Consider the following 25,095-nt stretch of genomic DNA (forward strand, 5'->3'; position numbering starts at 1 on the left):
ACACTTCTTATTCTTTTGCAACAACCTTTTTCATTGGTAACATTCCTCCTACTTTTGCAGCTGCAATGGCAATAAAGTTTTGCACAGGGGACAGCAGAAATTTATCATTAGTGCAAAATCAAGAGAAAAAGATGAGTTAAATGAGTCTTTCAAGGAAGGCAGCTTTATTCCTTGTTTTAAATTAACATGCAATCATTAGCCTTTAGGGGGAAAACTAATTTTCGGACATCTCTCACTAGTCAAAAGATCTGTATGTCTCTGAGATGTAAAGAAGCACTTGCATTCTTCTCTTTGCACCATTTCATTGGCATCAATTTGCCAGTGCCACACCAGTAAATACTCTGCTGCTGTAATGACATGTGAAGCATCCTTCTTTGCCTCCCATAAAATAAAAAAAATCCTCCAACCTGTCTACAAGACATAAGCTGACAATAAGAAAAAAATCATGACATTGACATAAACTGTAGTGTTTATATCTGGAAAAGCAAAAATGCAGAACTTCAGATGTGTTTATTTCTAGTTTTGGTTCAACCCATTATAAAGATAAAGGGTGGTCATGATGTTCAGGAGGACGTTCTTAGCTCACCACAATTTCCTGGCATGGATTCTGGTTAAATCACTCTTGCCAGCTCGAACTTGTTATTGAATTTGCTTCCTCCTCACACTGGCTCTCAGTACAAATTCTATCAAATAGCATTTCTCTCTCGGCATTTACGGCTCAGTCAAACTGGATAATCAACTCAGAAGGAATGTAAATAGCAAGTGAAGATCCAGTTCTTAATGGAGGCAGCCAGCAGGCAGAATTACCTAGAAATACTTCAAAACAAGTCCTGTCACTCATCTCAACAGTATCCTGTGTGTTCTGTGACTAAGGGGAGAGGATGGCTTTACTAATCCAGCCTTTCAATGAAGTTTAGATTTAATTTCTTTTCTTCTCAATGTATCATGTACTGAACACTCAGCAAGAGCACCACGGCCAGCGTGAAGATGGATAAACTAAGCCGTATGGATATTAGATGTTGCACCAAGCTTAAAAAGTAAATGGCATCACAGACTAAGGAATCCAGAGATCAGAACCTTTAATTCCTTGAACTAGATGAAAGAGCATTTCTCCAGGAGCAGTGTTTAAAACACCCCAGCGTTTAGATCACATTAGTTAAGGCACAATATGCACTAGAATTGGCACAAGATTAAGCTTAACTCACTTTTAAAAGATATATAGTACAGGATTGTGGGTTGAGTATTTTACATGCTGAATTAATAAAGAGCATATAACAGCATTTTGCTCAAGGTTTTGCCTAGTTCACTTTTTTCCCTGATTTCTCCTGCATTCATGCAAAGCCTACTTGTAACTCAGTGCACGTACCGGAAAGGTTGAGGCTGATGTGGAACTCCAGTGAGCCAAGGATAGCTTTTTCAAACTCTAGTTTGGTATTAAAACCTTCATGCACCCTGATATGGTATAAGCAGTTTGCAGTTGCCTCCTGACTTGTGGCAAATATCCCTGTATCACAGATTCTCAGTTTCCCACAGGAAAATTCCTTTCCCTCAGAAGTTTTGGATTAAGCTCTTATCCCAATATAATTTACACCGACAGACTTCAAATATCCTAAGAAATTTAAGAAACCATCACCTGGAAAGCTATACAGTACATGCAATTTACTAGAGGATTGCATTTTCAGGGCTCTGTGAGATGATGTGATCAACTCCATGTTAAGTAGTGTTGGTTTGTTTATTCCAGTAGGCATTTGATAGTGGAGAGCTAGCAGTTACTATAAAAGCCCCAAAACATACTGTGTCTCTGAGAGTCAAACAGAAATAACTGAACATGAGATTATAAGTTCAGCGGTAAAAAAGGCTCATTGTTTCCCTCTGTAATCAGGAAACAAATTAAGTAGGGAACACCGCTTTTCTCTCAAACGCAGAGGAAGAAACTGCTATAGCAGACTGATGTACAAAACAAAAAAAACAGGGAGCAGATACTAATGTATTTCATGTTGTAAGATTTGAGGTAGCAACAAATAGCTACATATTCATCTTTGATACTTAATTTTTAAATTGAGAAAATTCTGAATCTGGTGAAACCAGTCTAAAGGCTGCTGAGTTGATACATTTGGGAAAATCAGATTTTTTTCTATTTAGCAAATATATACTAAAGTACAGTTCCCAACAAGTAGACTTCAAAGACAGGACAGGGAACAAACCAATCTTAAACTGAATGCAAATCCTTAAGGGACTAATTCCACATTGCATATTATTGGTGTAGGCTTTAAAAAGGCTATGAAGCCTCAGCAACAGTTGTATCAAGCCCTTATAAATTTGACTTGCAAATACTCCTTTAGGTGTAGTCTAAATTAAATCAGTAAATGATTTACTGAAAGTGATGCTTCTTTGCTTACCTATTTAAGCCACACAAGGAAGACTGTATAAAATTTAGTTACCTGCATCACTAGAACAGGATTCACAGGTAATCATCAATTACAGCGCTAAAAAAAGTCTGCACTCATACACTAAATTTATACTTTGGAGTAAGGACTGGGATTAACTCATTTTAAAGGTGCAGGCTCCCTTGCCAGAGATAGCCCGAGCACCCTATGCGGTTCGTGCATCTCTAGGTGGCAGTAGCTGCTCAGATTTTGAGATACTGTAAGATGCTTATCTCAAATTTAGCAACGAGTATCCTTCCATCCTCCTAGAACTGCCTTTCCTAACGTGAAATGTGACCCCCTCCCCCATTTCTTCATAATTTATAGTAGTCTGTAGCTGAGTCACAAGGATTTCTGCATTTTCCTAACCAAGTACACAAGAAAAGAAACGAACTGCCAAAGGATTGAGGTAATTTATAGCGTAAAGCATTGAGAGCTTCTAGTCGATCAAAGGACTAGAAACAAATATAAGAACAATCATGCCTTCTGTTCTCTACAAATGCCACGGCCAGAAATAACTGTCCTAATTAACTGGTTTCAGAAAATGACTTCTCTGAAAAATACAATATTCCTACCAAGGAAAGTATACAACTGCTACAGCCTTATGGCAGCTGACAGCAGGGCATGAAAAAAATCACTAAATGAAGTTTTCTTTTGCTTCCTCTGGTTGTGTATGGTACCCATCTTTAGACAGCTGTATCTATTCATGGTGCCTAAATTATGCTGTAAAGGGACATTCTGCTACCACTGATACCAGATCAGTATTACCAAGAATTACAATTGCATCGAGTCAGTACCATCCCAGCCAACCCTCTGTCCACTAGTTATAAAGGGTAGACATTGTACTTCAGATGAGGTTGGCGCCTTTTTTTTTTTTTTTTTTTTTTTTTTTTAAGACTGTTGCCTGGTCAGTCACGTCCATGGCCATTTCCAGCATTTCAGACTGTTTCATGTTCATTGTTGCTGTTGGGTATAGCAGTTGAACTCCACCAGCTGCCTGAATGTTGAAAAGGAGGAAAGGGGAAAGGCTGAGCCTGACCCTACAGATCACTTACACTTTACAAACAAGACTGTTTGCCCTGTTCCACATGGACAACTCCTACAAACAGTGCTCCTCACTGGACTGCTCCGCACCTGGAATTGATAACATGCAAGTTTAAAGTACCATGGAAGAGTTGCCTGTATGCAGTGCAGAGCAAAATCTATTATTTAATGTTGGTTTTACAAGAGCATTGATGAGTTCTTGTTGGGTACCAGAAAGAACAGACAGGTAAGACTATCTCTGCCTCAAAGAACCTGCAGTCAAAGATAAGAGTGAACAATAGACAGATAAGGAAACAGCAAGATTTCTGAGTTGACAGACAATGGATACAGCCTACCAGCCCCATCCCAACTCATATATATCAGAGAGTTCACTCAGTACACACCTGTGTTGCTTCCTAATGGTGTATCACAGCATACAAGAGCTGTTACAGAACCTTCCCAGCTGGAACTGAAGACAGTAGGTTATTGGTTAACACTTCATTTCAGCAACAGACAAAAATAGCTTAGCTTCCGTGCCTTTAAAAGCTTCCTTTTAAAGGGTGTTTACAACTAAGAATTACCAAGAATGCCAGTGTATGAACTGATCTAAGAAATGATTGAGAGTTTCCCAATTAAGCAGCATTTCAGCTATTTAGGAGAAACCAAGTGCTCACAACATATGCTTGAATACAAGTCAAGACAAGTTAGCAATTAACCTATTAAAAGCACATATCCTTCTCTAGTGGAGTCTCCAATAATTCCCGCAATGCCTAATGTGAGATTTCTAGTGTAGGCACAGGGTTCATTCTTAGAAGAACTTTTCAGCCTTTTATACACACCAGGAAGGCAGATATGAGAAATACTCTTGGTTTTTTTGTTTTTGTTTTTTTTTTTTTTTTTTTTTTTTTTTTAATAGGACCATAATTATTACACAAGTCACTCAGTAGAGTGACTTGTTTCTTCTCTTCACACAGTGCTTACTCAATCAAGGGTTGAGGAGGTCTCCTACTTCCAAGTTTCTTGTGACCTGCTTTTATATGTGCATTCCCTGAGAGAATTATTATCTGAGCGAGATGTGCAGCTTCTGTGTTCTCCTTACAGCAACAGCAGAGTAAGAGTTGCACAAATGCTACAGTTATTCAAGGACTTTCTAATTGCAGCCACTTTCAGCTCAGCACTATCATGTATACAAAGTTTTTAAGCAAAAGCACAGAAACTTATTTTCCCCTATATTTTTTTCACATGTTAACGAGCCTTTAAAAACCTTTGCATCTGTGCACTACATTTTGTAGTATCCCAGCATAGTGCAGCACTTCCCAAGCACTACTGTTAGAACATAATGCCTTGGTGCTTAACAGCAAGCTGGTTGAAGTTACACTTTTTTCAGTTTAGTCTTACTCCATCCAAGATAAAAGTCCTTTTCCATCTTCCTCCACCATTATATCTGAATTATTCAGATAAAATGTTCTTTATCTCTCTGACCCGGTTTACCCTGATTTCACGGCCATATAACAGGATCTACCCTGCAGTTCTGGAAAGCAGTTGCACTTGCAACAGGAACAGAAGGCACATTGCTTACAGATGGGTTTTCCCAGACAAGGTTCAGTGAAGCTGAACATCAGTGGTAGTACTACAGCAGAAAAAACAGATATTTTAGAGTTGAAACAGAGTCGCTGCTTTACTCTGAGACCCAGGTGAGGGACGGCACTCATTCCTGCAGAACATCACTGTCTGTCTTCTCCCTTTCCCCGGGTCTGTTTACACAGCCAGTGCCCTGGAACTCTGCACGTAGGAAGCCGTAGCATCCCCCTAACAGCTGCTACCTCCTCTCACACGCCAAACTACAGGATTTTCAGCACGCATGAAGCCAAGAGCATCCCCTCTGCTTACGTTCTTCTATACCCACATGAACTCTGGGCCGTCACTGGGGTTGAATTTTAACCTGAGGGCTTGCAGACAGCAATCCAGCGTTGTAAGCAGAGCCTATGATTTACACAAATGCACTACTGAGCACAAAAGAGAAGACAATATGATGATCTTCTTACTTGGGACAGCCGCTCATGTGTAGTCAGAGCAAACTCTTCACTTTTATGACCAAAAAGCCATTAAAACTTGGTGCTGTGAAAGTTGCTCCCACCCACTAGCATGCAGCTCATTATTGAGTCCTTTGCTTGTCTCTACAGACAACCAAGGAAATTCATTTTATCTATTTATCACTATGAATTAAAGATTACAGAAATACTGGCTGAAGAAAAATGTATTGCCAGGATAGATTCTCTGCATTCATTAGAACTGTGTTACTAGAAACATAAATAAGTAATTACTATTGATCTTGCATAACTTCAGAACAGCAAACTACAATAAACTGAGAGGAAAAGGACATATCTTAACTGGAATGTACAAACCAAGACACCAACAGCACCTCTTAAAAACAACCAAGCAAAGCAAGCATGGCCCACAGCTGTAACACCTCATGCTTTTAATCCTAGGGAACAAAAATAAAATAAAAAAAATAAATAAAAAAAAATCTGTGGGACAGTACAAGGTTTCCAAAGTATGAATTAAACCTCTGCCAAACAAATTTACCATTTAACCCCAGGATTTTTTTCTGGGTGAAGGCGTGTCTGACCCCCTGATATGAATCCACAGCCGGTGGGTCGAGGCCAGTCGCTGCTCTTTCCCGAGCACCGACACCTTCGGCCGCTCAAGCCGCCGGACTCGCTCTTTGCGGCGCCTTCCCTTCCTTCCCGGCGGCACCCGGCGGGCTTCCAGCGCCCGGCGGACGGTGGAAGCGGGACAGGCAGAGGAGAAGGCGCCCGTGGCACAGGATCCCGGTGCCCGGCATGCTTCACATTCCAGCGACGGCCCAGCTCCAACAAGTGCATCGCGTCCCTCCGGTGACGGCGCCCGGCCCCGGCCCCTCACGCCCCACGGCCGGGCGCCGCCGCCGCCGAGGCGGGAGGAGGCCGGGCCGCCGCCCTGCCGCGCGCCCACCGCCAGGGGGCGCGCTCCGCCGCCCGAGGGGCGTCCGCCGCGCCCCGCGCGGGGCGCCCGCGCCGCCGTCGGGGAAGCGCCGGCGGGCCCCGCGCTCCGCTCCCCCTCGCGCCGCCGGGAGCGCGCTCCTGCCGCCGCCGGCCCCGACAAAAGCCCCGCCGGGCCGGACCGACAGGTGCGGGAACAAAGGGGCGCGGGGCTGCCCCGGCCCTCCCCCGCCCTTAACCGCTCCCCGACGCCTCTCACCAGCCGGCGCCCGGCCAGGTCCGCGGCCACCCGTACCCCCAGCCCCCGGGCCCTTAAGTTTCTCGGAGGGGCGCCGCGTACCTTGTCGTCCACACAAAGCCTGTCCGGGTCCCCTCCGGGAAGTCACATCCTCTCCCGGGCGCCCAGTCCCACCGACCGCCTCCCGCCGCCGCCTCGACAACACAGGCGGCGTCTCAAGTGTCTCATCAAAGCTTTATGAAGGGCGGGAGGGCAGCGGAGCCGGATCCCACACTCCCGCCGCTCAACCGGAGCCTCCTGGCCCGGCCCCACCGCCTTCTCCTCGCCGAGCGGCTTCGCCCCCGGCCAGCGGCTGCGGCGGCCGTAGGCACCGCGCTGCCCCGCTTCGAGTCTCCGCACCGCCTCCCGGCCCCGCCACCGCCCCCGCCCCGCCCGCCCGGCCCCGCTCCGCTCCGCTCCGCTTCGCTTCTCTCCCCCGGCGCTTCCCGAGCGGGGCGGGGGGGGGGGTGGGGTGGGGGGTGGTTCTCCGTCCGCCCGCTGCGGGATATTGGCTTACTCCGCCGGGTATTAAGCAAGCCCAATCCATTTAAATATCGCTCCCGCGCTGACCTCTCCGTAGTTCTACTATTAAGAATGCAATCAAGATAATAACAGGCATTGCTTATTAATGAGCGCCCCAGGTAACTTTACACCGGTGACTTTCTGCAGGCGCCCAGCGGGAGCTCAGTCCCAGCGGTCCCGAGGCGGCTCTGCCCTGCCCGGGACCAGGACGGGATCGGGACCGAGACGGAGACCGACGGCGGGGCCGCCCGTCGCATCAGCGCCCGCCGGCGGAGACGGGGGCGACCGCGGAGCCTGGGGATCTCGGGCGAAACGTCTTGCTCGACTCTGCCCCGCCGCCCGCAGGGTGGATTCTACACCCAGTGACAAAAATCTGTTTAGCCATCTCCTCCTCCTGCGCGTGCAGCAAATACAGTAAATTATTGATAGTGGAAATTGAATGGTGGAGGCAATAATGGTATCCCCTGATTGACTAGCTCCATTTGATCTTGGTAAAGACAGAGAGATGGCACGCTCCTTGGCTGGGCTGGCTCCGGTAAGTGGGAGTGTACATGTGTGCTGGCGGGGCGCAGCACCTTGTGCCACATCCCACGGCAAGAGGAAACTGTGGAAGAAGAACTGGCTTCACCCCCTGCCTGGTGGGTAGCCTTGGTGGGCTTTGGTAGCCTTGCCTCTTTCCTTCCTTCTTCCCTCACAGGCAAAATTGGAAGCAGTTGATTTTCAGAAGAAGATAGCATAACTCTTTTATGAATCAGTTAAAACACGTGTTTTTCTACACCTCAAAGCCTGGCTGCCATGTAATTGCAATTAATGCCAATGGCCCTTTCACTCCATGCACTTGTGAAAATTTATTTATACTAGGAGAAATGTGTGCAACTCATTGCTGCCCTCAGACAGTCTGATTGCCTGTGTGCTTTTGCTATGAAACACCTGCACTGATCAGTAAAGTAAAGAAAATAACCCAGGCCTTTGAAATTCGAGTACACCTAAGGCCTTCCATATAAATCAGCTTTTAATATATATTAAAGGAAAGATTCCTGGTGGTTAATAACATTTGCAGCTTTAAGAACTTTTCAAAAAATCATGCTTAAGTACCACATCACCATTGTTCTTGCACTTGGGGGTTTGGTTTTTAGTTTGAACTAAAAACGTCAGCGAGCATGAAGACATTTCTACCTCTTTTGTCTCAGTGTTTTCCAGTCCAAATCTATCCAACTTAACAAGAAAGGAGACATTTTCAAAGCCTTCACTAACAGCCTGGGCCTGAGGAATCATGTCCAGCTCTTGTTGGCTGATAGATAGTCACTAATACAGGTGGCTCTTCCAGCCAAGTCCTTCCTTCTATTTCTATTCTGCCATTAGGGATATATCAACCATTCCTTTTCCCACTCTGATATACCAGTACAAGCTTATATCTCTCAGCAACAATGCCGGGTGGATGTTCCAGAGGTATTTAAAACACATGATTGTACCTGGAAATTGTGAAGTTATTGTGTGCATTTTATTTAACTGTTTTAGACTTTGCTCCACAATACCGTTTAACTTTGCAGATACAATTGCGTTAGCGTGGGTACCTGATTTCACTAAGGCAACAGGTTTTCAACAGCCTTTTGCACAGTCATAAAACAGCACCATTTCAATATTCTGTGTTTATAAGATGGTGCCTGCAAGTATTTGGATGATCTACCGGACAAGTTAAACAGTAGCAGGAGAGGCTGCTTTATTCAGCCGTAATGTAATACATTACACACTTGGTATTTCTGGAGGAAAGACCATTCTGCCAGTATACTAGACATGCAGATGAGCAGCAGCAAATATCATGGTTTAGAAACACTGCTGGCTTTTTCTCAGGAGTGAAGGAGAAAGGATATACTCTGAAAAAAAATTCTGCTTGTAGTCAGAACAAGTTTTTTTAATTTTGAAAAGGAAACATGTTACAGACAGCCTGAAAAGTCCTCTCTCTTTCAGCACTTCAGCTCAGCTCTGCTAAGAATATGAGAACCACTAATTCCATGCAACCATGAAATTCTAATTTTTCTCTGCTACAAACATGTTGCCATTTGCATTGGTGTGGAGATTTTCCCAGGAAAGAGGTGTGGTCAGAGGAGCTGCTGTTTCTTGCTGGTATAATCAGCCCTTTGAGCATTATTACCATCCAGTGCTTAATTACTCAGAAAATGAAAAAGTAGTGTAAATAATTATTTGTTTGGATTTTTAATGCACATGCAAGCTGGGTTCCATATTTTTCAATCAGACCCTGACTTCCAAGAGAATTTTTATGAATGAACCCCCAAAAATTGAGTATTCAAGGTTCGTGAAGCAACTGAGAGTCCTCACAAGGGGACACCGCTCTGGTTGGACCTCCACTCCTTTGTCCATAAGATGCACTATAAATTTGGAGGTTACATAAACCACCACCTTTGAGACTTGTGGGACACACAGGATGTAAAGATCAGGTATCCTGATGTTTTCTTGGTAGACCCAAAGGAGTTCTCCCTTGTTGTGTCTGAAAAAAGATGTCTTACAGCCTGTTTAAGGAGCAGCTATGTTTTCCCCATTTGGATTGTACAGATGTCAAGAGGCACTTGAAAAGAAAATCACACCACAATTGCATAGGGAAGAAAACGGCAGGCAGACCCTTTTCTGGTGCTTTCAGATAATTCAGTTATCAAGCCTCTTGATGTTGTCACAGTATGCATGCTTTACAGCATTTACCTTGGAACCAAGTGTTTTTTCTATTCATGACTAATTAAAATAATTTTTTTTCCTATGCAAATCATACTTCACCATTTTCCAAACAGCAACAGGGAAAAAAGTATGAGTTGTCAATCAACAAAATGTTGATTTATCCCTGCAGTAATATTGCTTGAAGGAGGGTAAAACCATTGCTTTTTGCTGAATTCAATTTTAACTGTAGCATAGGCACTAATGATGCTGTAGATACTATAAAGAAGAAATCAGAAGCACGCACACCTGGTTTCTGTCTCAGTGGAGGTTATGCATTATAGTGATTGATGTCTGAGATCCAAATTTACTGATAAACTAATTATATGATAAAGTAGTTTGTGGGGCTCCTAAATTCTCCCATTGCAATTGTAGGAGAAGCAATAAAAAAAGTCAATATTTGAAAAGAGTAACATTCTTTAAAGGTACATAATTAGACAAAAGGTAACGGGCGATTGAGTCTCCCCACCCCCAAACTGTGTCTTTCCACTCCCCATTTTACTCACGTAGTATCTGGACCTGTTTTTGAATGAGAAGGAGCTACAATTTGGAATTCTTCTCACTTGGCTGTCAGAAAATACAAACTAATCCTGATTACAAAAAGGACAGTGCTATTGATGTACTTGGGTTTTGACGCAACAGGGTTTTTTCTGTTAAAAATTTTAATTGGCTGAAGTAATTTCTTACATTATTACAAGCATTTTATGTTTAATTATGTTTTTTCATGTTTCCTAGTTAGCTTTATTTGCTATTTTTTTCACACTAAAGGGATGGAAAATTCATGGAAATAAACTTTTCCAATTCAAGCAATGCTAAAAATGGCAATGGATTATATACACTAGTTGTATATACAACCAGGGTTGCAGACATGGTGCATTTGTAAGATGACTGGACTACGATGCCACTCTAGAATGATTCAGTGGTTGCAGCACACACAGGAGACCTCCTCATGCTCCACACTAACATCAGTGCACTAGAAAAACTTTAGCATCTTTGAGGACCAAAGCCAAGTTCTGCTTAACTTTGTAAAATCTTTGTATTGTAGAGGCTTTGACTGAGAGATGATGAGAGAAAGATGGTGGTGATCACTTCCCCAGCTTACCCCTGGCATTCAGGGGCTGGCCAAGCTGTGGCCACAGCCCCTCACAGCCTCAAGGTTTACACTGCGTTCAGCCTACAGAGTTGCTGTTGTTCTGGTCTGCAAACATCTTGCTGCGTGACTAGAATAGACCCTGTGCCTTAAATAGTGAAGTGTAGTTGCTCTAATTTCAAGCAGAATATCACCTTCAGTGTATAACATTTTTTGAGAGGCCTTTCAGCCTCATTTTGCAGGGAAAGTATTAAGTGAAACAGCAAAGAAGGGAATACAAGCCCAAAGATCTTTCATTAGACATGGTTTGTAGGCTGCATGTACACAGGATAAAGAAGGAAAACCTACTCTTTGAATCACAGCCACCAAACCCACAACATTTTTCCTGAAGAAAATACCACTTAATAGCTCAGAATTGTCACCCTGCAGCTACAGCAAAAGTGATTTTAAAACTAACACACAATTAAAATAATTGTTTTCTTCTCATGTCTGCTAGAGGTATGCCAGCTTTCCATCTCATGGCAGGATCTGTACCCTGAATCTTGTCCCATGCCTTCTAATCAGGAATTTCAGCACAATTTATGTACATGAAACTGCTTCTCTGACAGAGTTCTGTGGTAGGTGCAGATTAGCCTTTTGCAAACAAGGAAATACATATGTCTATTACACATAAATCTATTAAGCTGCTCATGAACGTACTTGTTTAGTGAGCATGCCAATTCTGGGTTTGTTTCTTGCCACCACTCATGTAGTAGTCTCTACTGGCCTGAAGTGTTGTAGAAATAGCATGTGTGATATGTGGCAATTGCCACATGCAATGATGTGCACGCACGCACACACACACACAAAATCCTCCCCATCCAAACCTCTAGGCTTTTCTTTTCTTTTGGGGTTTTGCATGAACTCCGTGCACTGCTTGGACAGTGGGCCTCCTAAACCACACATGAAGTCCCTCTTCCCTGTGCTGAAGGGCTGGGGAAAGCCAGGAGGATATATTTTACCCTTCATTCTGACATCTGGTCCCATGGCCAGTGTCCAGCCATGCCAGGCTTGCACCACACTGTGGGTGCAGGGCAGCTGTTGAGAATGATGGCACAGAAAAAAGTTGAGGGGGGAAAAAAAAAAAGAAAAAAAAAAGAAAAAAGTAAGGAGAGAATTAATCCAACCCAGCAGAAACATTAAAAATTTGGTTTGTCATTACTGATGCTTTGACATTCACTGAAACTGGCAATTCATCTCCTGAGTGTCTCTGCCTTACTGCTGTTGTTTTGGAGACATTAAACACCTATTACCTGAGCAAAGAGCTAAGAGGAAAGTATCTGAGTTGTGCCCCTGAGTATCCAGTGTACCAGGTGTCTGGCATACGGTGCCTGAGCCTTCCTCACTCACCCCTGACCTTCCTGCTAACAGTCCAGCCAAGGCTTCATCACAGCAGACAGAAAAGAGGGCATGGTACAACAACAACAACAAAAATGCAGACTCTGAAGGAGCAGCAGACACTAAAAGGGAAAAGAAAATCCCCTCTTCCCCAAAGAGGCTGTGTGTAATTCCTTAGGATGGTGGAAACCTGAGCCAAGTGTGGAAAGATTAGATAGCTAGAGATGCACTCCTATGACGAATCAGGCCATTGGAGCTCTATGATTAAAGAAGATCAGAAAACTGTTGGTGCACTTGTGGGTGAAAGGTGTTGGGATTGACTCATCTCTCCTTTCCTCTAAGTATTCAGTGGGTTTCAATTAGATGCAATATACTGGATTATTTTTAATATTTAAAGGGATCAGATTCCAGGAGTTTTATAAACTTAGCCAGACATCTTATCAGAATAGGTATATGCCTTAGCAAACCCTCCTCAGTGCATAACTTTGGAGAGCTTATTTTGAGTGTGTGCTAAAAATAAGCAAGCCCCAAAATCCCAGGTCCACAGCCCTATGAATGGCCTTTTGTAGTTTATTTTTCTTTTAGCAACTAAAATCTTCTCTGACATCAAGATCAAGCACTCCATTTGCCAGGTGCAGCAGCTCAGTGATAATGCCCGGAGGGTGATGGGCGATAAGAGATCTAAAGCAAACAGCTGGGGAGAGGAGATGGAAGATGGTATTTGGCACCAGGGCCAGTAGCTGTTCTGGGGTGCCCACCACCCACGGGTTCCCACTCTGGCCAGGAGCTGGCAGGAGAGATCTTCCTTGAGTACACATAAATCCTTGGGAATGCAAAGCACATGTAAACATTAAATAATTCTTCTGGCTCTCCTGCCCTTCAGGACTTTTATATTAGCGTATTTTATGCTGCACTTAGATAGTTGTCTTCATCTTCCCGAAGAGGTTAAGGTACTTTGGCTCCATCCCTTTTCAAAGCAGAGCCACATCAATGCTTTAAACAAGCTGATGTGTTTAAAGATAAATTCAGCATATTTTTTCATTAAATAGCGCATTGAGCCATTCACCTAAGAAACAAAACATAAAAGTTCAAATGTTAACCACCAGTTCTATGTTAACCACCTAAAGCATTAGAGAGAAGTACCTGCAAAATGGTAGAAATTTTTTGTTAATTGCAAACTAAAATTATCAGCGCAGCAATTAATATTAAAAAGAGTCCCCAGAATGAAACTCAGACCCCATTATGTTCTCCTCCTCCAGTTACTGTGACTTGTGGCTCAAGAAACAAGTACTGGATTAGTCACATTAAAGCAAAAATTTCTCTTGACTAAAACATTTCATTTGTAGGGTGTCATTTCTGTTTATTGAATACTTGGGATTGTTAATCCTTCAGTAATTTAATGACTGGAACCATGTTGCATGTAAACGTTACTACATTCTACTTTGGAGATTAATAGGCAGCCCTGTGTCTGTCCAGGAGTTTTCATTTCTCCAAATAAAAGGTATGGTCTGTTCATCCATGGGGTGGCATGTGAGCACTGACAGCAGCAAGAGTCACTGTTGGATTATGTGCTCACCCATTCCTCAGGGCGCGCTAATACACCAGAGATGCCAACAAAGAAGGTGCTGTCCTCACTTCCCCTCTCCTTCCACTGTAACGCCCAGCTCCAAAGAGCGGGAATTGCACTTCAATTGCACTGCAATCATTATTCTGCATTGGCCAGACAAAATTATTTCATTGACTTGCATGGCACAATTGCTTTAAATAGTAACTAGTGCCAGTACAGCTGTTTCTTTGGTACTACTATTAAAATATTATTTTTCTCCTCACTAGTACAGTATGGGGATAGTTGGATGCATAGCCGGTTCTTTCTCTATGGCATGTGATGTGCTCAGACAATCATTTATAGATGCAGAGAGATGGGAACAAAACATAGGGTAGATGTATTACTACTTGGGAATTCAAAAATCCCGAAATATTGATCCAGAAAATCAATGCAAGTTTTAAGCTATTTTAAAATAACTTTCCTCATGTTCTACACGATTTCTCGAATGGGAAAACATATTGATTTCTCTGCCCCTGTCTGCACAAGGTCAGGGTGGCTTTTGAGGAGTAAGGGGTGGTTGGGCTGAGCGCATCCGGTAGTGGAGACATGGCCACCACCACAAAACCCCTTCGAACATAATCTTAAGCAGGAGGAAAGCAATGCTGCATTTTGATGCTCAAAGCCCCTGTATTTTTAGGGTTGGATATGACTCAAAGAATACCCAAGTGAAATCTACCCCTGGCTTTGGGAAGACATTTAGCGGGGTCTTGGTGGTTCAGGACTTGTGCCATTAGAGTATAAATTCATAAACAACATAATATAAATTTATTTTCTGGACAATGTTTATTTTTCATGCTGTTTATACATCTGAAAGATAAATGCTTAAAAGGGAGTGTTTTAAACACCTCTTTGTATTTCATTAGTTGGCTGTTTAATCTGCTGTAATTTATTGCAAATTGCAGTTCACTATATGGCCTCATGGTGCCTTTACTTATTTGAACATAAACATCACTGAAGTCAGCAGGAATGCAAAGTTTTTAAATCAGAAGGGAGCCAAATGCAGATTTTCAGCAAGGACTTCGCACCAAGGCTTTAAACCTCTTATTTTATACTTTTGTTATGTTTCTGTTTGATGCTTTACCCTGCTATATGCTCCAAGCAGAATCATTTTCCCTTACAGGCATGTATAGCTTCTTCCCCTTTGGTTTCTTAATTTGGGTTAGATCCCATAATATGAAAAATATACTCAGATATTGCACCTAGAGCACATTGATGAAACCTAAAGAGCTCTTCTGTGAAGGGAATTAAGATCAAAAAGAATGTGGAATTTAAATATTCAACATTTCTTCTCGGATATGAAACAGAAAAATTGTTTTGATGAAAAAGTTCTTGTGACAGAATACGTTACTTAGACTCTGAGACCATATTAGGATAAAATGGCTTTTTTATATAGGAATTGCACTCCTTCATATGGAAATTATGACATTTTGTCTATTGCCTCTTACTACAAATGTTTAAAGGATCTGTCAAAAATATTCTTTTAAGAAGTTGTATCAAGACAAAAGAAAGTAAATAAGAGCCAGTACAATTTTCAGGCTTATTTCTGTTTAGTTTCTTGATTTAGACCCTGTTAACTGCCAGAAAATTGCACCAACTACCAGATCTGGGGAAGTATAACTGACAACACAGTTTATTTTTCAGTTTGGGTTTGCTGTGCTTTTGTCAGACCCTCACCCTCACAGTAAAGGAGGGTGTTAATTCCATGAACCGATGGGCTTACAGAGACTCAGGAAAAAGGGCTCAGCCTTGGTGCTAACACAAATGAAAGACAAGCAGATGAAATACACATTCTCATTGTCTGACAAACTGGTACTGGACCTTCATCTAAAGTTAGCCGATGGATTTTTAACTAACCATTCATCTTTGCTAAAACCCCACAAAAAGCATGGACTCGGAAGGCAGTTGACAGCTTCTCCCATCAAGGCTTCAGATAAAGTCAGGCAGGAGACGCTTGCAGACGGCTGAGGGACTGCCAAACTAGCTTGTTGGGAAGGCAGACCTTTCACCCTGTGCTCTTCCATACTAGGCAAGACTCATCCCTATTTCTTTTCCATCCAAGCACTGCTCCCCTAATGTGGGTCAGCCTCGGCCTGCCAGGACTCCAGCCCTATCCATCACTTCTGCTTGCCCTTCACCTCCAGGTGCTCCCACACCTCCTCACTGGCAGAGGGCCCAGGGGGGTCCCCAGGAGCCCTGCAGGGTTTCCCTGCAGGGAAGTTCTGATGCTAATTAGAGCCCCAGGCAGCTGTCACACAATGGCCTCTGGTGGTTAAGGAGGTGAGTCAGTACATTGCTTTGGTCCTACCCTGTTGCTCTTGGACAGGCTGATGGATCCAAAGAAAATACTTTGGAAAGGTCCATCACCTTTGGTCTTCTCCTGGCCTGAAGTGTATGCCTCACATTAGTCTGAATTCCCTGTTTTGTCTGAAAAATCCCTACAGAAAATGAATAGGAAATTCTGGCCATTTCAAATTAACTTTCTAGGTTTGTCTTTTTAAGGACTTAGCTTTCTTTGTTTTGGCTTCCTTAAAATTTGGGAACCAGCAGAATTTTCTTAAGGGACTGCTGCAGAAATACTTTGATGGGAAAGTAGATGATAAAAGTAACTATTAGGTGCCAAAGGCAGTAGACTGGGAATTAAAAGCTCTTCTTAAGTCAGAGACATTTGTGTCTTTAAAAGAGCTCAAAAAAAGAGGTGAGAAAAGCACAAGGTATGCAGGGCTATGACCATGGTTGGACAGCTGACTGAGTCTAGGTGAAGGATATGGGAAGAGGAAAACAACAGGTGGTGGGCAGAAAAAGCATGCGAATCAGATCTACCTGGGGAATAAGCGGTGGATAGAGTGACTGACTGCTGATGTAGGAGCAAATGCCACAAAGAAAGAAAAGAAGTGAATCTATGATTAAACTTTTACCTCTTGCGACCACCAAGACCTTTGTTAAAGACTTATGCGCAACAATTAAACCCCTCAAAAACCAAAACCAGGGAAAAATCCTAGAATTAAGTACGTGTTCCCTCAGAAGAGGATAAGAACAAAACATGTGATAGAGGTTATTCATGTCACTTAGAAAGGTGCTCAAAAAGAGTGATGAATGATGAGTGTAGTGCAAGGAGTTAAAATATTGGTTTACTTAGTAAGTAAACCAAATTTGGGACACAAAAAGAGATCCATATGAAAAATACTGTAAGATTCACTCCTCTGCATGACTCTATGACCAGTAGGTACAGTAGGTTTTTTTCTCTCTGGTGCAATAAATTTTCAGCAATATAATAAAGGGTATCACACTTCAGGCTACAGTAAGAGATATGTACAGTAGCAAAAGACATATGAGATGTATCATCATCCACTGGAAAATTTCAAACATAGAATTTAGCCTCATATAAAAACTGCTAAGTCTTTTTATTTTCCTGGTCAATACTATATTCTTTAATACAAAATATAGTAATGTTTACAAAATTCAGCCAAATATTCCCTCAGATGGTTTTATAGACTTTTAGCAGGTGTGAGTGAATATGTATTTTACAGAGCAAACCAACACATGAGCAGCTCCAGTCTCTTGACCTCTGCTCATATCTCTTGCTTCATCCCATTCTCAGTAGAATTGGTTGGGTTTCAAAAGGTATTTGCTGTCAGACATCAGCTGATCAACTGCCTGGTGGTTTTGTTTGTTTGTTTGTTTGTTTGTTTGTTTTTTCCCCTTTGGTAGCCACCTACCAAAGGAAAAAATCGTGAAAAAATACCTGAAATCCATTAAATCCATTGTCTTTTCATGATATCATTTGTGTTTGAATCTGAATATTTTATCAAATGCCATTGGCAGATTATTGATGATAGCTTTAGACAGAAATACTGAAAGCCTTTTTGAATACTCTGTTAAACAATATAGAACTGAGATTGTGTTGAAAATACTGGGAAAAATTAATTTTGAAATGTCAAATATTTTCCCAACTGTGTCTGCCTTGACAATGTGTGGCCTTTTCTGATTCCTGAGAGAAAATCTGAATGGGAGCTAAGTGAGAGGTACAGAACTATTTGTGGGCCACCATACAACCTCCTTCTATTGCTGTTGTTTCAAGGGGTGAAACACGTAAAAGAATAAAGAAACCTGAATGCAGGATCAGGGCTGACGTCAACATTTCCACAGCTGTACAAGTTTAGTGTCTCTAACATTAGAATAATACACTGCAAGAGTTAGTACGTTAAGCTATACTGTTATGTCTTGTCCTAGACTTGAGCAATAACCATCTAAACAGCCTCCATCATTCTCTTTCCATTCTCAAATGTTTCTTAAAAATTATCCTTCAGATGATTGTGAATTCTGTGGTTAGGTTTTGCTCTTTTGTTTTCAATTTATGGTATATTTCACCTTATTCAGTGCTCAGAGGGGAGCTTTGTAACATCTCTGTATTGCTGATGAACAAATGGAGGTAAAAGAGCTGGAAAGGTCTGCCACACAATGCATGAGCTGCATAGGAACTCGACTTTACTGTGGGTTATCAACAAAACCAGCCTTGCTGGTCTTCCCTCCTATTTGCCTTCAAAGAGCACACACAGAGAAAGTGAACCCCCCCAGATACTGCCTATGTGCTTCTACTCTTGCCAAACAGGTGAGAGAAAAGTTAATCCTGAAGCCTTCCCACTGCTGGAGTCCCTTCCACCTCAGCATGCCTCACCCTTTTTTGTAAAACTGCTTCAATTTGTATTCTACCATTTGTTATACTAATGGAGTCTAGTGAGAAGCTTGTGGTCCCCATAAACTTTGGACATAATTTTAACTGTGTCAGGTTTAAAAAGTCAGTATCTGCCTCATCAAAGGGCAATCATGTCCAATGTGGGTGTCTCTTGTGTTTTGAACTGCAGCAATAATCCAACCAAACCATGCAAAGCGTTTTTTTTACACCCACATTTCTTAATTATCATCATGAGACTGAGGTAGCTGAGACCAGATCTATAATGTTTTCTGGATGTCAAAATGCCCACACACCTTCTGTAATCCTTGTGCTACCAGCCCCCTTTCATATTGCTTCTATCTGGTCCATCTAATTGTCTACTACAATAACTTTTTGCTGCATTATTCCCAAATCCCACAAAGGCTCTGTTTAAGAAAAAAGAAACAACTGATTTGATGAGACCTCCTTAACTGAACAAGCCTATTAACATTTTAGTGGATGATAAACACCTTTTTACCCCTTTCAGAAATGAACCTTTTTTTTTTTTTTTTTTACAGTCAGGGAAGACCTAGGGCCTTAAAAGTCTCTGCATACATTGCATCCATAAACAATGCAATTTCTTGAGCTTTGGGGATTACTGTCCATTTGGAGAATAAATAACTTCATTATTTTCACATGTGCTATAGTCAATAAGGATGTGGAATGGGAAAGTAGCGAAAAATGCTATGACTTAATGAACATGTTGCAAAATCATTCTTGCCAAATGTCAAAATAAATTGGAGGCCAGAGTGTATGGTTTATGTGTGTTAAATTGGGGCTTTGTGTGCTATTTTGGGAAGGAAAAAAATAAAAAGACAGACCACACCAGTAAAAGGCAGGGGGAAAATAAAGTATACGCTTGGCCACTTATGTCAAGACCTTGGTCCATTACAGTCCCACCACTAGTGCTCCCCACAAGTGACAATTCAACAGCTGGCTGACTGTGGGGAAACCACTTACTGACAGCAGAATTGGCTCTGTGGCAATGCCCTGGCCCCAAGGCTCTCCACTAGCAAAGGAAGGACAGGGGCCAAGCTCCCACAGACCAGACATGGCTAATCCTTGCCTCTCTGGGAAGTACCAAGTTGTGCCAGAGGTAAAAATACATCACATCCATTAGCAATTTCAAAAGACTTTTTCCATCAGGGGCCTATGAATTTGCACTCTGCCATGAAGTTCAAATGACAATGGGAATAATGACTGGAACCAGATGTGCTTTTGCTGGAGACTCCTGTGGAATGTCTGATCATTTCCACAGGTATCCCATTGATTCCACTTTTGGCATAGACATACTGAGAAAAGCAGGTTTTGCCTATATTGCAGAGAGTTTTCTGTTTGTCCAAGCAATGAGTAGCTTGAAAATTCTAAGTTTAGAAATATCTACATAGTTGAGGACCTGATCCTTTGAACACCAAAGCGTGTCACAGCTATTTTCCCTTTAAGATTGCCTCAGGAAAAGACCAATTAGGATTACATGATAAGAAAAATTATTTCTATACTTAAATAGTTGTGAAAATAGGTCTCTCCAACTGCATATTCAAAAGGAGATCAAAGCAATATTGTTCTTTTGCATTTAGATTTTGACTTATTTATGTTTTTCCCCATTATGTACTTGTTCCAGCAGCACCAAGAGGCCATAGGCACATGCTTCTTTCTTCACCTCTACATCTGGTAATGGGAGTGCCATGAAAGTGCCTGTATTTCTTGCTGCCTGCATGAAATGTGTGGATACATATATGTGGCTTTCATTTATTTTGTTTCACGACACAAGGAGGGAGGAAAAATCTTTTTCATACACCTACATCTATCATAAGCCAACTAAGAATAGAAGCAATATTGAGACAGATGGAAATGTTAATGGTGACAGCTCACAAGCAAGAATCACACATTTGTGAAATAATGAAATGGGTGGGCAGTTGTTATATGAACTCCATGTCAGTTGGTGTGTTTTCCTGGCTATAATTTTGCAAAAGTATGTCTCAGAGATATTTTCAGTTCATGGGAGAAGCCAGTGCCCTACCCTACACCTTGCTGGCACGTGGGTGTAGGAATTCACCAAAGGTGGTGAGCAGCTTGCAAGTGAACCTGTTCATCACGTGCTCTAGGGGCTGCAGGATGTCCCGTGACATTTCCCTGCCAGGGCACTGTACTGTTCCTAAAAATGTGGTGGGAGAGATGCAGAAAGGAAGTGTAAAAATATTTGGAAAACCAAGCATGAGAGAAACATGGGATACTCACAGTTGTTTCAAAATCTTACTTCCAGGCATACAAGTATTACCTTTTGGTTTACGTTTCATCTGCCCGTGTTCTGTAGTCCTTATTATTAGCTGGACTTGCTGACCACAAATGAAAGTAAGCATTACAAAGCCAGTCCTGTATTTCTCCATTCTTTCTTTCTAGTTCTTCATGCCCCAAAAGCCATCAAATCCATTTTAACGACCACTTTCACAAGCCTGTTTTTGCTAGGCCCAGTTTCTTAGCTCCAATCTAATGTTAGCTCAAAGGGGAGGGACCCATGAAAGTGTTTTTTCGTACATATTTTACCTTGCACTACCTGTCTCATTTCCAAGGTCTAGGGAATCTACTGATTTTCAACAACTTTGATAGGTACTGTTTCTTGCATATGCTGTTTACTGCACTTGATGTTACTATTTTTTGCCAGAGGAATGAACTAGTTCTCCTGAAATCTTTTGGATGCTCTCTTTGTTTGTGCATCTGATTAAAAAACTTCTAGCAGCTACATCTTCAAGTGCTTAGTGGTGATTTACTACAACGATTCATGGTAAGACTTACAGCTCCGAGGAAAATCTGTCCCTCAGGATTTATCCACCTTTCCAGAATTTCTCATGGCAGGGCAATCATATGCCACAGTATTTAGGAAGCAACTTATGGTTACTGAATGGCAGCCAGTCTGCATTTTCTTAGTGCATTTCTAAGAGTTCAACAGCATTAATGTGATAAAGAAAAAAAAAAAAAAAAAGACTTGCTGTACAAAGCCAAATGTATGCATCCAGCCACCTCAGATTAATGAAATGCTAGACATTAATCCACTGGCATACATGCCTGTGAATGCTGGCCACTAAAAATAAATAGTGAGAAATATCAGACCATTTGAAATAGGAAATTGTTGAGCAATCCTGAAAATCAAAAGGTTAACCAAATGGTGAGCTGCTGAGAACGGCAAACTTGCATAGAGATAATGCCTGTGTCAAATACCATGTTATAAAAACAATCTCATGCTGGACACAGACACCTGGCAGACACCAAGCCACTGAAGACTACACTCGTGGTACCAGGTAAATTAAAACTTAAAAAAAAAAAAAAAAAAAAAAGGCAAGAAAGACTGCCGCATCAAAACTTTGGAGGATGAAGACATATTCCAAGAATATCGGCCATTTTACAGTATAATAACTGTAAGAGATGAAAGGTGGTGATGAACCACCACCAAAGCAGTGACAGCTCGTGGAAAAACAGTAGATACTAAAATCAATAAAGCTACTTGCAGATTAAGGTATGAGTCACCACAATGGGACCAAATGTGGCCCGTGTCATTTGTTAGCAGCCGTCCATCCCATGCGTCTCTGCAGAAAATGATTAGAATTCAAGAGAAACATGGCAACAGAGACAGAAAGGGAAATGCTGGAGTTTTTTAAGAGCTGGCAAGAAAGTAATGGTGCAAACTTAAAATACAGGAAGACATACAAAATTATGCATGAAGTGGAAAATTCATATAACTAGAAGCTCCTTGACAACCTCCTAGATAACAGAAAAAATTATTTTGGGAAGTGGATAGATTTTTAATAGGGCTCATCAACCTCTAGTTCACAGTGGATGTATTGAAATATTAGCTCCACCACATTACTTTTTCCTAAGTGAAAAAAGGTCAGAGGACGTTTCATTATGAATTTAATGAAACTAATACTGCAAATCATGAGTGTTTCGGTGTGACCCAGCCTCCTGACGACGGATCCTGCTGAGACCTGTCTCTTCTCGGCCCCCTCTCTCCTCCCCTCACAGCTGCTTAAGAACTGCCTCGTATGGCACCCTGACAGGTATCCCCAGCAAACGCAAGTTCTCCAAGTGGAAATGGAAAAATCCACGGAGGGATCCTGCCCGCTCCCTTCCCCGGCCGGCCTGGGGGCCGGGGAATAAAGGAGGACGGCGCTAAGCCGAGGCCGCCGGTATCGCATCTCCCGGAGAGGGGAGCGGCTGCTTTCCTTCAACGGCAAAAACCCCAAAGCCAGCCACCCCGAACAGATACGGCCGCGGCGGAGGCGACAGATGACCGACTTTCGCGCCAGGCCCGCGCCGGCGCCCCCCCGGTGCCGTCCTGCACCACCTCCATTTTTGCTGCGCGCGCGGCGCCGGCGTCCGGTCCGGCTCCGCTGCTGCAGGCGACGCCGTCCAGGGGCTGCTGACGAGGAGCTGCTCCCGGGCAGCGGGGCGGAGGGGGGCGGGAGAGGGGCGGCATCCCCGGCGCCCCCGTCCCCGCGGCACCGAGCCCCCCATTTCCACAGGACGGTGCCTCCTAGGGGGAGGCGGTCGCCGTGGCAACCGCGGTGGGGAGGGGGGAGAGGGAACACGGGGGAACGCCGGCGGGGGCGGCCCGGCGGGGAGCGCGCTGCCCTGCGCGGCGTCTCCGCCCTGCTGCGCGGTGGGGACGCCGCGCCCTCCCCCGCGGCGGGGCCGGCCTCCCGCCTGCCGGGGGCTTCCCTGCTCGGCGGCGCTACGTGCGAGCCGAAGCGGGAGCCCGGGGGGAGGCGGGGGCGGCGGGGCCCGGGGATCCGCCCTCCCTCCCTCCCGGCCGGGCCGCGGCACCGCATCGGGGCCGGCCGCGGGGCGCCGCCGGCTCTGCCGCAGGGAGGGCCTGTCGCCCCAGCGCCGTGCCTGTGGTACGGGGCTCGGCCGGCCGCCCCTCGGATCCACCGGAGCGGGGAGGAGGGGTGGCTCCCCGTGGCCGGGATTCCCCGGGCGGGGGAGCGCAGTCTGTCTGGAACGGGGCGGCGGGGACGGCGTGGCTCCGTGTGGACTCTCCTTCGCAGGAACGCGCTCCCCCCAAACAGCGCGGGGAGCGGGGGAGGGGGTGATGCACAGCCTCCGTGCAGAGCCGGAGACCCCCAGAGCCTTTCTACCTGCGAGCAGTGCTGCTGCCGCCGCTGCTCCGCCAAACTGCTGACTTTCCAGAGCTTATTTTTAGCCCGGAGACTAAATATTATTAGCTACATTTCTACGTAGGAAGAATCGGAAGCTCGGGGAGGGGTGGGGGGAGGCACTAGAGATAGGGAGGGAGATGAGCAGAAAGCGTATCCGAATGATCTCCAGTTGGGGGGGCTGCGTTTGGGTTTCAGGCTTACCAAACACACACACACACACGCACGCACACACACCCATTAATTATAGCAAAGTAGTTGCGGATATTGGATCATCAGCAATACATGCACGGCTCTCCCTTTGAGACGTAGGTTGCGTATACAAAGGGGTCAGCTAATCTCCGTGTAGGTAAAGATCAGCTGAGTTCCTTTATCTGTGAAAGATCAGCCCTGTACAGTGCCAGCTAGAGCTCAGCTGCATCTCTTTAGCTATGCAAAATCAACTTGCATCCTTAGCCAGGGGAAAAAAAAAAAAAAAAAAAATATCCGTCGCATCTGCTTCTCTAGGTAAAGATCAGTTGCATCTCTGCCCAAAGCATGCACACGCACATAGACGAGATTCCCAGGTTAAATCAGGCACAAGTTAACTTAACTCGTAGTTAAATCTCGTCCACCTTTTTATTCCTTCCTTCTCTAGCCCTCACACACATCAAGCAGCCAGCAAGGTAACAAAACTAGGCAAAGAGCAGGCACCCAATCCCCGCACCACAGAGAGGGAGATACAGGAGCCGGAGGGGCCGCTGGGGGTGTCCCCCTTCCGCTTACCTTGGTTACAGCTAACACCACGAGCAGTGGCTAGATCGCGGAGATAAATACTGGCATTTCCCAAAGTTGACACCGTCAAACCAACCCCCGGAGCTTGCAAGACTCTTTTTTTTTTTTTTATCCCTCCTCTCTTGTTCCTATTCCAGTCCGCACCGCTAGGAATTCAACTTAGCCCAGCTCCAGCGGGGCGAGAGGGCGGCGGGCGGGGAGGGGAGGGGAGTGGAAGGACCGGGGGTTGGCGGGGGAGGGAAGCCGGTACCCGGTGCCAACGGCTCCCCGAGCCCGCAGGGTCGCGGAGCGATGCGGAACGGTGTGGGGCCGCCTCCGCCGGCCCCCTCCGCCGCTGTCCAGGGTGCTGCCGCCGCCTTCCCGCTTCTCTCCGCCGCCGCGCCCGCTGCGCGCCCGGGCCGCTCCTCGCCCCGGCCCCCCGCGCTGTCACGTGC

At 44.2% G+C, this 25,095-nt stretch overlaps 1 protein-coding gene across 3 annotated transcripts in view; it reads right to left on the bottom strand.

Moving 5' to 3' along the window:
- BDNF (brain derived neurotrophic factor) overlaps nucleotides 1-24,792 on the bottom strand; it is a 38,639-nt gene extending 13,847 nt beyond the window's left edge. The window contains exon 1 of one of the 3 annotated variants that reach the window (XM_040067275.2): nucleotides 24,653-24,792. The gene's annotated coding sequence lies outside the window, so the exon portion shown is untranslated. Of the gene's footprint in view, nucleotides 1-3,853; nucleotides 3,885-6,770; nucleotides 6,978-24,652 lie in introns of those variants that run through there. The other 2 variants (XM_040067274.2, XM_040067276.1) reach the window with 2 other exon arrangements.
- Nucleotides 24,793-25,095: the final 303 nt, after the last annotated feature.

Source organism: Hirundo rustica, chromosome 6 (genome assembly GCF_015227805.2).
Source record: "Hirundo rustica isolate bHirRus1 chromosome 6, bHirRus1.pri.v3, whole genome shotgun sequence".
Classification (NCBI taxonomy): domain Eukaryota; kingdom Metazoa; phylum Chordata; class Aves; order Passeriformes; family Hirundinidae; genus Hirundo; species Hirundo rustica.